Raw genomic sequence first — 14,330 nt, forward strand, 5'->3', positions numbered from 1 at the left:
GATATTTTCCCGGAATGCTGCACGTCGCTCATCGGCTCGCCATATTTAGAAAGAATATGCATACAAGCTAATTATGTAGTATTAACAAATTCACCCGGCCGGGTACAATTCAGGCTTACAGTGTGAGCCGTAGATAACTCCAACCTGCAGCGAAGGAATGGGGGACCTCAGCTCACTCACACTGGTGGTGAAATGTCTGACATGTTTGCGCTGAGTACGGATAGACAGGCCTGCAACCAAGCCTGGACTTGCTGGCCAAGAAAAAGCCCCTCATTGCTCCCCCTATTTGAGCATGCTCCTTCCTGAATGAATGCACTGCTTAACCTCGTACACTCCGTCGCTGGGTTTACGTTCGTGAAAGTGTGTATTAAGTGTGTAAAAATATCCAACCACTGTGTGTGAGTCGACTTTTACTCTCTGTTGTTTGTTGCTGGTGTAGAAGGAAGGTGGTTTGTGTGAACAGAATGGAAACCAGCTGGCAGAAAGTCCATTGTGTGTACAGAGAGATGAAAGCAGTGGGAGTGGAGGAGCAGGGAAGGTAAACCGGGATCGGATTAAAAGCACATGACAATATTGTGCTGGATGTGTGGTAATACTGAGAGACTGGATGGGAAATGTAGTCCAATAAAGAAAATATGATGTATTTTTATTTAGAATGCTTATCCTGTTTTCTTTTTGAATGCAATCAAGCAAATGTACCTGAATATATCAAAGTAAAGTTAGAAAATGATGGCCTTGTTATTTTGTAGATGTATCGATATCTAAGTAAACTGGGGTCTAGTAATGTTAGTAGTAATAGTAGTAGAGTTTTTATAGTTCAGTCCATTGGTTCCCAACTTGGGCCCCTTTCAAAGGTTCAGAGGATGCACCGAAGGGTTTCTCAAGTGATCTCGGTTAGGGTTAGGCTTAGGTAGAGTACTTTTTTTTTCAATCAATCCATTAATCGTTTACTCCATAAAATGTTAGAGAATAAACACACAAAAGCCATCAAATATCCCAGAAGCCAACATGGAAAGATGTTGAGTTTATTACACAATGGCTGCAAAATGTATTATTTTACACGCCAATGTCTGCAAATGTTCCATCAATCAACATAATTACTTTGTAAGTTTGGATTTTTGGATGTTGACTATTAAAAATGTATTCCTTTGCTTCCGCCTTTTTTTTTACGTGTCATTTCAAATGTCGGACAATGAAAACCGTTTTACAATGCACTACTTATTATTTGTGGTCAAAGTAACAAAAAAGATCCCGAGGCATATCAGATATTATTACCATGAGTTGCAATAATGACGGTAAATGTGCCGGAGCCCACATGAGGTGATGTTTTCTGTTGGAGCAGCTCTGGGAAAAGGAAAACGACTAAGCGCAATTGCTCAACGTCAGTGTTGATGTAACCGTATTTGATTTGTGTACACCCACATTACAGCTAATTATGGGTTTGCTCAAAGGTCTCTATGAACTTCGTAGAAGACTTGAGCTGTTATATAATGTCAAGGAGAGCGTACCCCTATCCAGCGAAATTTGACACGAGGAAATTATTCTGGCCACTTTACTACGACTGTCCTTTCATTAACTCATTACACCGAAGACAATTTGTCCAAGATGATGCATTAAGTGTGATTCTATCCTGTTTAGTGTTATGCTAACAGGTCATCACAGAAGATTTGTCAATGGAAAGTCTGAAGGGGTGGAAACTTGTTGTCAACGACTGCGTTGATAAATCAAAGCATCCCTTGGTCTAATTTGTGGTACAATTATCTCAAAGGAGAAGCCTTTGTTGAGGTTTTTAAAGTGAGCCCACATGCTGCAGACCACAACCTGTTGCCGCACATCCAAAACATCTATGGAGATGGAACCGTGCACTCGACTGCATCCTCCTACAGACAAACGTGTCCCAGACCTCCTGTCCGGGACAGAAAACCATTCCAACATCAAATAGAAAGAGTGCGGCGCGTTTCCCGGGATCAGGTGGGTCGAGTCTTTCCTTGGCAGTGAGCAGCAATGCTGGCCGAGAGCCTCCTTCACTGAAAAGACACGGCGAGGACTTCCTCGTGGTGCACAAGATACAGAGGAAAGGAGGACGAAGGCAGCTGCGGACTGGAAAGCTGGGCGTAATGTTTGGGATTGACTGAAAATATACAGTTCATCGTAATAGAGGAACATGCAACATGCTGATTTATGGATGTGTTTTGGAACAATTGGCCCGAGTCATTCGTTCCATCTGGCTATGCACGTACAGAAAACACTTGTTTTCAATTAATTGTATGTTTGGTAAATTCTTGGAACTTCTTCAGAAAAACACACACGTGAACAGTAGTCAGTACATGAGGGTGAATATTTGACCTTGTTATTATATACGACATTCATCCCAGGGTTATCAACCCTGCTACTATACATCACACAACAATCTCCAAAAGGAATCTAAACATCTTTATCAGCGGGGAGTTTCACACACATTCACATTGACACACTAACAAGGTTTCTCGTCATGGCAGGTAGTACGGATGCATGTGGAAATATGCAAGCAGCATCATGACTTTTGGAGCACACGTCGATCCCTTGCACCGTCCTGCTTGTAGTGTCAATGCTTGGGGAGTTGAGTCGGCGTCAGTGTTATTTCTTCAGCGGGGCTGCGACCTGTCAACGAAGAAGGACAACCTCTGAAAGTGATACGCACTCTTCAGAGACCGTTTGACTAAACCAAGCGAGACGTTATTAGCATTCTGGAGCTAAAATGTTTGAGTTAGAGCTAAACATGGATTTGTCACTGTCTCCTCGTCTCCAGGTGATTCATTCTGAGCCATTCTCCTCCGTCTTTCTCTCTTCCTGAACTTCAGCCAAGACAAGTGCAAGCAAGTCCCACAGGACAGGTTTGATGGGCTACTTTTAATAGTTTTATTTTTTCCATACACACACGCACACATTCACAAATCACAGAGAGAAGCATCTGTTTTTTTCCTGCTGAATAGAGGAATGAAAGAAAAGATAATCTACAGGCTAAAAGTATAATCCCATGAATGAATAATTACATATTTCCGTTCATGTTGTTGTTTTTCTAGTTAATTTTAATGATTTTTTCTGTGAGATAATAGGAAATCACCATCATTCATTAAATGGTAAGGCACCTTTTAACACACCGGCCTTTGACTTTTACTGTGCATTGTGCCCTGAATTCTCTGCCACTTGACATATTTACAGACATTCCCGCTACCCTTTTCTTTACATCACAGCACTCTGAGTCGTATCAAGTTCTCAGGGACACTGCAGATAGCTCGGATAGAGTCAACAAGGTGGTGCAAAGTGATGACACGTCTGCAGAATCAGCCCATCTTATGAGGCGTGGGTCACGGGTGACTGGGAACACGTAGTCATTGGCCATGTCATCACCGTTTACCATTGCCAAGACTAAGCCCCATAGTATCACGTTTTTCTCTTAAGGAAATTACAGAACGCACAATGAAGCTTTGGAGGAAGAGCTGCAATAAAGAAATGATGTCAGCGATTGAGTTAAACGTCAACAGATGAAGCCAAAGAACTGTTTTTTCTGATTATTTATTAGAATGAAGGGACTTGTCAAAGAGTAAGCCATTATGTATGACTATGATATTCCTACTAAGTAAAGCAATGTGTTTTAAGTTGTCCATCCTGACTGTTTAGGATGAGCTACATCTAGCCGATGGGCCTTCCAAGATTAAGAATGTCAAGTCCCAAAAACCAAAGCTTCATATCTCTTTGAGGTTCCTACTTTGTCTCTAAAGAGTCTTCACTTGTATTTCCATTTGTATTAAACTCAACCACCGTACAGCTGGTGCCTGTCAGAAACGCCTTTGTCAAAACATGAACTATCCTCTGACAAACTAAGATTCCTTCCTGACCCGTAGAGATTACAGGATCCAAGAAATTGAACAATTTCCATTAACTACAGTCCGAGCTTCATATCCAGATTAAAAGAATCGAAGAACCTTGAAGTGAACTGCCTCTCTTTTGGGGGAGTTTACATATAAACACCTTCAACATGCAGGTGGCAATAGGGGCAGTTAAGGCTAAACAAATAGTCCTAGTCTTTAGTCATGAGCTTCTTGTGAAAGATAGAAGTTATCATACGCTTCTCTGGAAAAAAGTATAGAAGAGAAAAAAACAACACGTTATCTTCAGCAGCATCTTTCAAGTGTTTTATGACCATTAGATCAGGCCTGCAGAAATCTTTACTCTTCACTGCAACAGCACTTAAAACAAACACTCGACTTGTTTGATGAAATTGTTTGAAACCATCACTGAAATCCGTCAAGGTCCCTCGAGTCCGGTCAGTTTGTCTGCTGTTGATTGCAGGACTTTAGTACAACTCTCACATTCCTGTCTGTGCTACCTGGTGCAAACGCGCCATCGTCTGTGTGCAAGTGGAAGTTGCTCTATTCTTCCACTTGCAAGAAAGTGTTTCTAGGTCATCCTAATGCCAGCCCCTAGATATTGTGTTTTGTCTTTTACTCAGCAGGCCATTTGAACATGTTAAACTTAAACTTAAACTTAAAAGGAAAAATATTTCTGATTAAAAAGACATTTTTCTTTTTTCTAAATTTACACTTTTTTTAAATGTGTCAGTTACAAACTGCACAACCAGAGTGTTGTTCAGGGGGAATATTTATCATCGTTTAACACTATATTGCTGTAAAATTTCAGAGCAAAAAACTTTAAACGTTTCCTCAGATTACACTCCCCCTCCAGTAGATGGCAGCCTTGGTTCATGGAACAGCACGTGCATTTGTCGTGGAAAAAAAGGATCTGCAGCACTTTTGTCTCTTTTTACGTCCTTGCTTCCTTTTAGACGAGGCGTGTTGCTTAGGACTAAATCTGTAAATGAGTAAAGGATAACCCCAAACCATGGACATGCCATGACGAGGTGGACTCGGTGTGTGAACGTTGCCAGAGGGTGGCAGTCTTGACCCATTGATAGGATGAAAAAGGAGAAAATGATGACTGAAAACAGCAGGCATCTTTACTTAAGTACTAAACTGAAATATTCAGTTAATAATGCTATCAATAATGTGTCCATTAATCCATTTTCACTTGGATTAGGTTTTGCTATACTGCAATTTGCTGAATACATGTTAGTGTATCATTTTGTTGATATGAACAATCCTGCAGGACTTTTTTTAATTCCAAACCTTTTACATTCATTTGCAACGGAGCTGCGCAGAGAAGAAGAAAAAAAACACCTCAGATTGATGTGACACTGTATGAAAATATATATATATATATATATATATATATTGACAACAAAGCCAACATTCCTCATCGGGGCTCAGCAGTGTCAGCTTCCTTTTCTCTCCATCCTTCATCCGCTCAACCCGGTCCCCTCCACAATGAAAGTCGAACAAATCTGCTGACATTGATCCTGTCTCCTCGGCCGGCCTAATTTCATTTCAGCCTGAGAAAGACGGCTATCTCCAAAGATCTTGACAGACAATTGTATTTACTATTTTCTTTTCACAAGCCAATAAAGGGGGAGCAGTTATTGCATCAGATTATATGAAAAACCGTTTAATGATTCCAATTTATAACTCTAGACTGAATAATGATACAGTTAAGAGCTGACAGGCTGTGATAAATGAAGGCTCATATAAAACATATTTAGTGTGAAGAATGGCTGGAGATGAATTGCACAGTGATACAAACTCATGATAAAGAACACTAAGAGCCACTAGAAGACTTAATAATGTGCTATTCATTTTGAAGTGATTTTGCTGGTTAATAAAAGAGCACAAATTAAAAATATATTTATTGTATGAAGACGTCTGGGAATATTGCCCCCATGTCCTCAGACACCCCTCACCCAATCTAATCGCTCCCCATCTCTTTAAATTGAACCTATCAAATCCTCAGTTTCCCTCTCCATCACTGCTGACTCTCGGTGCATTTCCCTGTCTGTAACCTGCTCGATTTAGTGCACGTATGTGATTTCTTCAACAGCATATATTATCCGGTTCTCTGAAGGGACTGGCAGCATCGCTCATTCTACTGTTTGCACTCAGCTGCTGAAATCCAAACCCGTAACAAACTGACAGCTACACCGAACCTACACTCCCAGCCAGTGTATGTATCAGTCTTGCTCGTTCTGCAAGAAGTTATTGATTTTGCTAAATGGTTGACACTGGCATCCTTGAATTGCAGCTGTGACAACATGCAGGGTACAAAGATCATTCAAGGGGAAGGCACTAATGCGCGTTCTTTGTTGCTGAATGTGATGAAAAGTCATGGTCAAGTGGTGAACTCTTTCAAATCATGGACAGGAATATCTGTGAGGGTGCTTTTCACTGAAAGGTAGGACTTTTAATTTAGCACAGACAATGTCTGCCACAATTTCTGTACATTGAAGAATAACTCTGATATGTGCTCTTCCAGAAAGGGTTCACCAACTGTTTTGTGTTATAGCAATTGAGAAGAAGGTCATAGTTATTCCTTCTATTTGTCAGGTGAAGCACCGTTAATGTGATATATCTAGAGGCTTTAGAGGCGATGCAGCGGCACAAAGAATCCACAATTTCCACAACAGTGTGTATGACACACATATAGACCCTCGCACACTACTTGTCTATTCTTTGTTGCTTTCTTTGTACACACAAATTTGAATAATAAAAGTGCAGAGGTAATGAGAAAATGTAAATGAGACTATGGACGGGCAGACACTCGCCTTCAATTGACGGACAAGAAATGAGGAGCGAGGAAAATTATCCCAGCGACATGTTTGCGGTGACACCTGAGAGACGGATGAAGTAGTGGCTATTGTTTTTCCCTCACTGCAGATGGAGCTGGGGCAGAGGACGGTGAGAGGAAGTGCATCACACTATGTGACACCCTGCCCCCCACCCCTCTCCCCCCAGCTTTGGACCCCCAGGATGAGGACTGGATCCAACTGAGGGGTTGAGCGGTCTGTTGTGTGCATGTGAGCACTCCCTTTGGCAATAGTAATAGTTTTGACATTTCAGTAGCGTGTTAGTTCGAAGGCAGTGGGCTTCAAGATGTCAAGCATGTATTACAGATTCAGGTTAGGTCCAAACAGCCTGGATTCCCACCTACAGGCAAAGGTTGGTATAGAGTTATAGGAAATACCATCAGGTGATACATTTGATCAACCCAGGTCAGCAACATGGCTCCAGGGATGGTAATGTCTGCTGGTCGGTCGACTCCTTTTTAAGATTTCAGTAAAACATCTCATAGATTCCCGTGGCCTTTAATACATCTTCCCATGAGGATGGAATCCAATGACTATAATGATCCCCCGACTTCTTTTTTTGTCGCACTAGCAGTGTTTTTTCACTCATCCTCTGATATATCTCGACACCTACTAGGATCACTGGCACTAAATTTTAAAGCAGCCCACTAGTTTGGTTTATGTCCAAATATATCTGTTTTAAATTTGTGACCCTGGTAAACATCATACCATCCGTATGTTAGCATTGTCACTGTGTGCATGGTAGCTTGCTGACAATAGCACGGTGCATCTCTGAACTATGCTTAGCCATCTTTCTTAAACTCTCCCTGTCCTAAAAGGTTTAAAAATAGACCATAAACTACCCCAATGCAAGGTACATCTCACTGTGTTTGTATTGTAAAAGACGTTTAGTTTGCTAAAGAGTCAACAGCAGAGGAAAGTGATTGGCTCAACCAATCCACAATCAAAGTATTTAAATTGTCAAAAAGATAATTCACTCAACAGCACACAGTGAGATACCTGAAAGAAAGCAGAAGGAAGGCAGTAATAAGAGCGGCAAAAACAAACCAGGCCGAGGCCTATAAAAACGGGTCTTCTTCCTCTCAACAGCCCCTCCTTGAGATGCAGATCATCCCTGATCACCTGGTAGTTCCGGACACAGGGAGGGCTCTACGCTCTCGTCAACCTCTAAGAGACAGCCTAGCAACACCCTGTGTCCTTATCCTTGCGGACACCCACACACTGCCTCTCTCTTCCTTGCCACCTCCCCCAGGCCTCCCACCCAGACCTTCAGTCCTTGGATGAGACCCCAGGCCCAATGGTGAACAAGGGGCTTCTGAATGGGCCCTGGACTGGCCTTTGTCTGGCCCTACTGCAGAGTCCCTTTATTTACACAGTCTTTAACGCTGTATGTTTTCTTGTCTCTTAATTGCATTGGCCTTTGCTGCCCCTTGGTCAATCAATACCATCTCCCCAATGACATCAGCAACTCTATTCACCGAGGCCATACCAGGTGATGGTTGTTTCGTGGGAGAGCTGGTGTGGGAACGAGCCTTGTAAATAGACCCAGTTCCCTCTTTTTCCTTCCTTCCATTTCCGACCCAATATTCTGCGAGCATATGTGTATCTCTGTACATAAATAATGTGTATACCTGACACATAACAAACATGGTATATCTGTCTATTTATGTGGGTTCTAACTACCAATGCTCATCGCCTTTGTTAATTCCCAAATGGTGCGCTCATCACGCAGACATGAGGCGTGTGGAAGAGGGTTTGTCTTCTTCAGCTTCAGGCTCAGCACTCTGGAGTCTAAAGGTGAGCTCACTGCGTAAGTCTCGCTGATGAGACAATCGGAGCCATCAAAACAATTTTGCCAACCCTAGACTCTGGAGAGAGAGAGAGAGAGAGAGAGAGAGAGAGAGAGGGAGAGAGAGAGATAGAGAGAGAGAGAGGGAGTTGACATGCCTTTACCAATCCTGAGTGCGTGTGACCAAGCGCATTAATCATAAGAGGGCTAACCCTCTCCTGTGTCCAATTCGCCGATGATTCTCTCGAGCCGCACCGTGTCAATGTTTAGACAGAGCCGGACATAATTATCTTTTTGTGTACTTTAATAAGGAGACATCCGAGTGTTCAGACGACAAAATACCGTACAGTGATATTATCCCCTTCATTTCGTGTAATTAAAACATAAATAATTAAATGCCACTAACTAACATAACTGGTATGCAAATTTGAAGAACGCAGTTTTTTTTTCTTTCTTTTTTTGCCAAATGGATACCATTTAAAGTTGACCTTTGGAAATGTTATTTTGAATGCAATGTGATGGTGCTGTTTAATTTCAAGAGGTGCTTATCTCAAAGTCAACATCTTACTTCTGTTTTCCTGACGCACACTCAGTCACCATATATTAGGCAGTAGCCTGGCAACCAGGAGAGTAAAGCCGTACCAAATGGATACGTTTGCAGTATGGCAGGCCCACTGTGCTCCTCACCGCTGACCCCGCCTGCCATTTTGTTTCTGTCCTGCGAAGGTCTCAGTGATAAATGTTACCTTGTCTCAGCAGGTGTGCCTGGATGGAGGGCCCTGTCGCACGGAGGGGGTCACCAACCCCACAGTGTTTCCCCCCATTTATTTGAATAATGGGCCATTAGGACGGCTGGATATCCAATGTTAAAGTAGCTGTATGTGTCTCCTACATAAAAGACATAATTACCTGAGAGAGGGAGGATGTGTTGGTGCACACTTTTCCTCAGCCAGGGAGCATACTCTTCTGCCATTGGGTGGCGACAGAGAGAGGTTTAACACACACGAGCACGTCCGTGTCACACAAATTGAGTCAAGAAGAAAATGTTTGAAAAGGCACCAACGGAAATTAGGTTGAAACTCTTCCATTTTAGCACAATTTTTTAGAGAAATCACATAGTGTTGTGTATTTTTCCACCCTGGCGTTTATACGCTATTGCAGCTTGTCCCCTTTGAGTCAGGAGGCACTTATTTGTGCTTTAATTCAGATTTATTCAAATGGACGAAAGAACATTCATTCAGTGTCCAGAGCGAAGGTTCCCCTAAAACTAAAGTGTCTGTCTTTTAAACTATTTCCAGGCAATTACTGTGCTCGTTGAATTGCATAGTATCATGTTGAACAGAGAGTGTGCAATTTTAAAACCTTTGGCTTGCTGAGCAAAAGAGTTGTGCTTTTTGTTCAGCTTTGTGGCTCCTTCTACCTTTCATATTTCTAGTTCAAGAGAGACTTGCCATGCAGTCAGCGGATATGTGGATTGGAAATTTGAAGTGGTATTTATATGAACCAAAAAGATTGCCAATTAAGAATGAGCTCTTTATCCTTTATTTGCCCTTGGGGTTTTATTCCTCAATTGCTAAAGCATGCTTTTAGCGGAAAGAATAGAAGCCCATTTTCGTGACCTCCTCTAATGCATTTCTATCCATCTTCACTGCCTCGAATAAAGTTTTCACCTCTCCACAAAACATGTTAATTGCCATCGTGGGCAGAGTATAAAGAAAATATCTACACCTTAATTATCCAAATATGTTAGCAACCCATCTGCAGACAGCCATTGAATAAAACTAAATTGTGTTTTCTCCTTTTCGTCTTTCATTTTGGACACATTGTTTGTCAAAAGGCTTCAAAAATGTGCAGATGGGTAATCCTTGTGTCTGCAAGGAGCAGCCTGGTTCAAGGTGAATGTTTCATGCCCCTAAGCCCTTCTGTTTCTCTCCATTGTGCTGTTTAGGTTACATGTCCTGATGGGAGGTTCACTGTACTCCAACGGGGACTTTCCTTGCGCACGTGCAGACACGAGCACGTGTCCAAAGCTCAGCCTTCACTGACTGATGTCATTAACGTAATTGCGCCTTCATTTGTAGCAAAAGTAAAGCATTCCAGAAACCTCAAACAGGTCACACAGTGTTCCTCAACCTCAAAGGCAACACACTTAAGAAACACCTATGGTGGTTAAAAGACATTGCAGTGAGTGTGGAGATAAGGACCCATTCACTGTTAACGTCTTCAGGATAATGTGTCTCCTGTTTACGGTGCAACATTCGCTGAAAAAATGAGTTCATCTTCAATAAAGAAAAATGATTCAGAGAAACAAGGTCTCCACTAAGTGAGGCAATTCTTCTCCTTTTCCCAAGCAAGTGAACTCTTGAAAAATTCTCTAATCGGAGTAGAAAAAAATCATCCTTCCATGTCAAAAGTTTAATAGCTTTCTTCACTTCACCTTGCAAACGGTTATTTCGCAACGGGGCTTTGAAATGATACAGCACTCTATAGCTTGAATAGAGATTTCACAACTGTAAACCTTGGTTGTCCAACATCTCAGCAGATCATTACCTAAACCCACATCTTTAAAGTCCCCAGAGGCGACCTCAATGCTGCATGGACGTAGATTACAGTGCTGCGGAGTTAAAGTGTGCTTGTATGCACACATGCTATTCAGTTCCTCTATGCAGGATCTCAAGGTAAAGTGGCTCAACAGCCAGACCTCACTTAACACCACAGTACAATGATGATTCCGATTTCTCACATGTTTTATCTCTTGTAAGAACATTTGTATGTTGAGATTGATGTCTGTAGTCTCCTGAGAAAGGTTAAACGAACAATAATTCATCATTTATGTCCAGATTTGTGTACTTTAGATACAGTAGAAACGTTTGTAAAAAGTAAATCCAGGTTTTGTGCATACAGTACTATTCAAATTGAAGTTATATTATTCCTTATACTTCTCTATTAGTCTACTGCTGAATGTCTTTTACAACATCTTTGAATAGTTTTTTAATCTTTGCTCCACTGCTGCTCTGTGCAGCCGGAGTAGAGGCAAGGACGAGCTTTCCCATCACCAGATCATCTGTCCTTCACTCGGGCCTCCATTCATTGTTTCGATGAACACGAGAAGACTTAAACGACTGAAGCAACCTGATTGTTGCATTTTCTTGAGATCTCTCTCTCTCTCTCTCTCTTGCAAATTCACTTAGAATCCAGTTCGGTCTTCCACATTGAAACAAAGGCAGCTGCCTTGAGACGCTGTTCCATTTTCAGTGCGCTCTTCACTTCTGGGATTCATTCAACACATCTGGTTCACGACCCTTCGCCAAGAGTTCTCGAACGGGGGAATAGGTTCCTCTTTGAAGATGTCATCACTGGGATTTGATCCTGCTCCTCTGTTTATTCCTTGGTGAATTGATCCAGCCAGGTCCTTCTTGCTTAATGACGCGCACCTACATGAGGCTCCTTTAGTCTATCGAGAGAGCAGGTCGTAGCATCAGGACTCCGCGTTACAGTCACAGCTCCGATGTGTGTGAGGAAGATGTCCAGCTTCTTCATTTCCTCTCACGTCGGTGGCTATAACATCCACATCCACCGCCTTTTCTAACAGCACCTGACACATAAGTGAAATGTTTGATGGGGTCAAATCTCCATTATTATTTGAAGCTTAGAGCTTTTAAAGCGTCTGACCTTGGCTAGTGCGTTTCCTTTGTACCCACATGCCACAGGGGCTAGAATGCTATCAGAATGTGTCCACTAAGTACTGTGTTCATTGGCCCTTGGCCTCCGCGGCTATGCTTACAAACAGTACACGGCTCCCCAAGGCCAAGCGCTGGCCTTCCACCAGACGCTTAGCACTGGAGAAGAGGCATTCATGCCTAAAGTTATTCATGTCAAGTAATGCCCACAAAACCTTTCCATGCAACACATACATCTCATACTGTTAGAAATACCGGACGTTTGAGTGAGTTAAAATAACTTTTTATTTCACTCAGTCCCTTTGACACGGTTCACACTATGTGTTCCGTCGCGTCCCCTCTCCAGTACAAAACACAACAGGGCAAAAATGTTAAGACCAAGCGCCCCGTGTACACTCCAGAGCTCCTCCAATTCACAACGCACCGTTGTTATTTAAGAATATGGTAATATTCACCGGTGTGCAGAATTGAGCACTTTGTTGGAAAACAACCCATCTCCTCTACTTTGCTTCACATCTCTTGAAGAGCTAAAAAACACCCATTCACTCACCTTCAAACTAAGGGCTCTGTGAGCAAATGCTAAACCTCTCTAAGTGCATGTATTTGTGAGGAAAAAAATGACTAAGCCTTCTCCATTGATAGGACCGGCTATCATCATGTATGAGTCTCGACCGGCACAAGTGAGCTCTTGGGTTTAATCAAACTTTTTTCTCTCTCTCTCTCTCTCTCTCTCTCTCTCTCTCTCTCTCTCTCTTTTAAAGCGTATCTTCCATGAAGATCGGTCCAGTCCCTCTATGGCGTTTGTGTGTGGAGAAGCTCTCCCTCTCGTCGTTCTCCTCGAGTGGTCGATACATTAAAACTTGAACTGATTGATTTCAGAATGCCGTGACATCAGTGTCCTTACGCGGCCGCTAACTACATCTGAAGTATCTTAGTCATCAAGCTTTAGGCCGGGGATTGATAATAGCTTGACCGGCAGGGCCTATCTTACCCATCCTTTTTCAGGAGACCTTGCATTTAGCACCCAGAGCACTTGTGGCAAATCTCAAACAGCACAAGGGTGTTCACAGAGCGGCTGAGTGGAAAGCTTTTTCTCATTCGTCTGCACCTCATGAATAAATTCCAACTCTAACTACTTTGCCTTAATGTGGAATTTCAAACGAGGTATGAGGCCAATTTATTTATTTGTATTCTTTGCGTCTTAGCGATACTCTTGAACAGAGCGATGGCAGTGAGGATAATCTCTGTCTTTCATCAGCAAAGTGGCCCTGCACAAAACCCATCAGTAATGGATTCACTATTGATTGACGGCCGCGCCTGCTCTACTAGGCAACACCATTATTACCCTGCATAGATTCCAGGCTGCCACAATAAAATGATTGTCTTGATTCAAGGTATCCACCCACCTCAAGGTGTCATAATAGCACCCTTGCTGTTTCCCGCATATTGCTTTCTTCCTTGACCATTACTGTCATCATTTTTACACTGATCAGATATGGCCACGCTTTTGATACAAGGGAGGGTGGGAAACGTCGCCAATGCACGTCCAACATGTATAGATTGATGTTGGAGACACCTTTGTGAAAACGGCCATGAAATAGAACAGTGTGTTAGTAGAATAGACAAAGTGGACGGAAACATGTTCCCTGTAGAATATAGCCCCTTATTTTGTTATTTTATTTTCATCCGAATGATATGTTTTTAATTAACATGACATATTGGCGTACATAGTACATAGACTTTTACAGTATCCAACATATTTCTTTTTTGCCAAATTAATCATTTAAATCAGGAATCTGCGCGCGTGTTTGTGTTCATGACGGATTGATGCCTCAATTGTTTTCTTTGTTACCACTTTTTCCCAATTGTTGGTCCTGTTTGCACCTAAATACCTTGCGAGCAGGGCCTTTGCAACTGGTTTCTGTTATTATCTGACTGTCACATTGGCGGCCTCATTTCACACTGTTGCGTCTGTTCCCATGTGTCGACACGGGTGGATCTATGTGGCTAACATTACGTGTTAGTAGTCGGCCTCATGGGAGCTGCCCGGGTCTCCAATCGTTGTGAATTGCTGTGACCTTGGTTATCAATCATTGCATCAGGGTATCTAATGTAAACGCAACCGCGG

The sequence above is a fragment of the Gasterosteus aculeatus genome, chromosome 15 (genome assembly GCF_964276395.1).
Source record: "Gasterosteus aculeatus chromosome 15, fGasAcu3.hap1.1, whole genome shotgun sequence".
Lineage (NCBI taxonomy): Eukaryota > Metazoa > Chordata > Actinopteri > Perciformes > Gasterosteidae > Gasterosteus > Gasterosteus aculeatus.